The following is a 3,909-nucleotide window of genomic DNA, read 5'->3' on the forward strand; positions in this document are numbered from 1 at the left end:
CAAGAAGGTATGTACAGTGATGGACAGTTCTGTCTGCATTCTTTATTCTCCATTTGAATTCTGAGATCCCATCCCCTGAACTTTGGTCATGAGAATCTGCAGAACAAGATGGTCTAGGGCAGAGGCCTGAAACTGACATCCCAGGATCCTAAGTGACTGGAACTATGTGATGGAGGTCATGGCCATTAACAGACCCCAGTAGAGCTGTGCAGGCTGCCAGGTAGAGGTGGTCCCTAACTGACCCCATGTGGGAGGGACTGCCTAGGAGAGGTTCAGATGCAAGTGTCAGTGGGCCTTTAGCATTCTGCCTGCATCACAAAATTCTGGCCACACCTCCAATTTTTCATGTTGCTCTGACCAATGGGATACAAGAATTGAGGCCCCACCCACATTCCATGCTGCCCAGTAACACCGGGATTCCCTTTATTAGCTCACACTACTACAGGAGTTGAGGGATGTAGAGGTGGTGAGTGGTGAGTGAGCGAATCGAGGTGACATTGCAGATAGCGTTGAAGGTAGACAGAGTTATTGGTGATTGTGAGAAGTGAGTGGAGTTTAGAGCCTGGGAATGTGGCCGCCCCACCTTCGCCGTCCCAGGGCTGGGATGTCTGAGCAGACGAGAAGAAAAAAGGTAGCTGCAGGAAGGAAAATACTGCAGGAATACCAGCAGAGAAATCATCCTGATAGACCTGCAGCATCCAAGAACAAGAAGAACACTAGAGAGGGAGGTAAACCCAAGACAAACACCTCTGGGGACTGTCCTGTACTCAAGGGGGCAGCCCAAGACCACGCACACCCTGAGCCTCCCCCTCCAATGGGCACTGTCACATCTGCCAGCGGGAAGGGGGTCACAGGTCATAGTCACACGGAGGACCTGGAAAGGCAATGCCAGCACCTGGTGCTTGCCCTGGACTCCAGCACCACACACATCCAGCAGCTGTATAGAGACATCCAACAACTGAACCAGGAGAAGGAAGCCCTACAAGATCAACAGAGGGAAGAGAACCAGAAGATGGCCTGTGTGCAGGAAGCCCTGAGAGCAGAGCTGGAGCAGCACAAGCTGTGCATACAGATGCTGAGCTCAGAGAAATGGGATTTGCAGTCTGCCCTGGCCCACATGCAGCAGGTGACCAGTGAAAGAGCACTGGAGCAGGAGAGTCTTACCAGCCGCCTGCAGGCTGCAGAGCAGCGCGTGGCAGAGCTAGAGATGACCTCGTCTGCAGACTGCACCAAGCAGATGGAGGCCGAGCAGAACAATATAGAGCTCCTGAAAGCCCTGAACCGTGTGAAGCTGCAGCTCCAGGGGAAGGCAAGACTCTGTGAAGACCTGGAGGACGAGAACACAGTGCTACAGGAGAGGCTGGAAGAGCTCCTGACCGAGAAGGCCGCCATGAAGATCCAAGTGCGCGAGGGCCAGTAGGCACTAGAGGAGCGGGCAGCTTTGGAAAGTCAACTCAACCACATGAGGGAGATGGTGAGAGCATTGCAGTTGGAAAGAGACACCTTTGCAGAGGACCTGAGGGTGGAGAGGTGCACGGGGCAGGAGAAGGTCCAGCAGCTGGCAGAACAGGTGAGCCAGCTGAGAGAGGAGAAGGAGCAGGGGCTGGGGCAGGTTGGGGAGCTGGAGAGCAGGCTGGTGGAGCTGAGAAAGCAGCTGTCAGAGCTGCAGCCCCCGCCGCCCCCCGCAGGCCCATGTGAGGCTGAGCAGCAGCTGCAGGCCCAGGCCCTGCAGTGGCAGCAGGAGCTCAAGACCTTGCAGGAGCAGCTTCACATGCAGGTGGAGGAGAACCAGAGCCTCAGTCTCCAGTACCTGGAGCAGCAGCAGCAGCTGTGGATCCTGGAGAAGAAGGCTGAGGAGTGGGATCAGCACGCTGAGGATCGGCGCAAGATCCTGGAGACGATGGAAAGGGAGCACGAGACCATGAGATGCACCCTGGTGCTCAACCAAGAGCTCAAGGAACAGCTGGGCCAGCTGCAGGATGCCTTGCAGAGGCTGAGCGCTGAGAAGGGGGAGCTGGCCAGCCTCCTGCACTCAGAGCAGCAGGAGAAGACAACCCTGCAGGAGAAGCTGGCCAAGCTGGAGGAGAAGTTGGGAGAAGACAAAGAGATGGTTGGGTTGCAGAGCCAAGTGGCTGAGGAGCTGCAGGATCTGCGTGACAAGAACCTGGCCCAGATGCAGGAGCTCATAGCCACGAGGGAACAGCACAGAGCCTCCAGCCAGCAGCTGAGCTCCGAGAAGGAGGCCCTGCAGCAGCACCTGCTGAGGCAGACCCACCTGCTGGAACAGCTGCAGCAGGAGGAGGTGCAGAGCAAGATGCTGGCCCAGATGGAGAGGGACAAGTTCCAGGACACTCTGCAGTGCCTGGAAGCCACCAGACATGAGAATGCGCAGCTGCAGGCCCAGCTGAGCTCCCTGGCTTTTCCCAGGGAAGGAGGAGGCCTGAGCAGAGAAGAAAACAAGGGTGAGGAGGCGACTGCCCCCGATGGGACTGTCCCCGAGGACGTGGACAACCCCCAAAGCATGTGTGATTTTTACGAGGAAGCACTGTCCATTGCAGAGTGCAAGAAGGCGAGGCTCTGCAGGCAGCTGCAGGAGCAGCAGGCCCGCTGTGGTTGCCTGAGTCAGCTGGCAGCCCAGTGGCAGAGAAATCTGGAGGGCCAGGCCCTCTTCCCCAAGCGCTGGATCCATGGCTTGTTTGGGAAGAGGAAGCAGGACGCGCAGGCACCCAAGAAGCTGAAGATCTGCTTCCACGAAGACCTGGCTGCCCAGGTGGATGGCCAGAGTGCAATGGATGGCCTCCTGCGTCGCTGCAGCCAGCTGGCACAGCACGTGAGCACCCTGGAAGAGACCATCGTTTCCTACAAAGAGCAGATGGGAGTCCTGGAGAAGCTGTGTCAGGAAAAAGACGAGTGTGTCAGCCAGCTGTCCCAAGAGAAGAGGAAGAAGAAGAAGGAGCTGCAGGAGCTGCTGCTGTGCCTTGCAGGGGAGGGCACAGAGTGCCAGGACAAGATGCTGGCAGCCTCCCCGGTCCCTGCTGCCCAGGTCCCCTCACACCTCTCGGGGCCCCTGAAGATGGAAGTCAGGAAGGTCCAGCAAGAGTTGGAAGTCGTGTGTCTTGAAGAAAACCTGGCACCTGTCCGTGGAGAGGCTGGGGCCCCTGGGCCCCTGGAGAACCCCACTGCAGAGCCTCCTGTGCAGCTGCTGCCTGCTGTGCAAGCCCAGGGAGACCCCGTGGGCTTGGGCCAAGAGTTCTGCCTCCCTTTCTTCTACAAGCCTGAAGCAAAGGATGTGTTTGACATAATCACCATCTAGATACTGCAAAGATACATTGGGCATGAGAGTTTAATTTAATGGACTGGTCAGGAAAGGGGGGTTAACCGCAGGTCAGATAGAGCAGAGGCTGCTGGGAGGTGTCCATATCAAGGCAGGTCTTAAGACTTTATGGGTTCCAGGGACCAGGCCCAGGTCAGGGTTATTATAAGAGGTGAATCCTTTACAAAGGAAGCTGGGAGCAATGACCTTGCTTCATATTAATATTGGATGACACTGATATTAATTAATTATTGGAATGGTTCATAATGTAGTAATATCTTGACTTCATACCATGATATCTATTTTTCAAAAAACCTATACATGACAGTATTATATACATGATTTTAATCATTTAATGTACTAAGTTGGTACATTTATTGTATACTTAGGCACATTTTCATAATGTACTAAGCTATAAGAGCAATGGAAATAGTCTTGTTTGAATATTATAATGCCATGAGGAAGATATTGAGATGACCAAATAGTAAAAACTGTACGAGCGAGAGAGAGAGAGAGAGAGAGTGAAAGAGAGAGACAAAGTTCTTAATGGTACATATTTAGAAAACTGACAAACTATGAGTTTAAAAATTATAGAC

General features: G+C 54.1%; 1 pseudogene; it reads left to right on the forward strand.

The window, feature by feature from the left end:
• The first annotated feature begins 427 nt into the window (after positions 1-427).
• On the forward strand, positions 428-3,491 carry LOC150066332 (golgin subfamily A member 2 pseudogene; annotated as a pseudogene).
• The last annotated feature ends 418 nt before the right edge of the window (positions 3,492-3,909 follow it).

This window comes from Megascapheus bottae, chromosome 2, assembly GCF_031878675.1.
Source record: "Megascapheus bottae isolate mThoBot1 chromosome 2, mThoBot2.hap1, whole genome shotgun sequence".
NCBI lineage: Eukaryota > Metazoa > Chordata > Mammalia > Rodentia > Geomyidae > Megascapheus > Megascapheus bottae.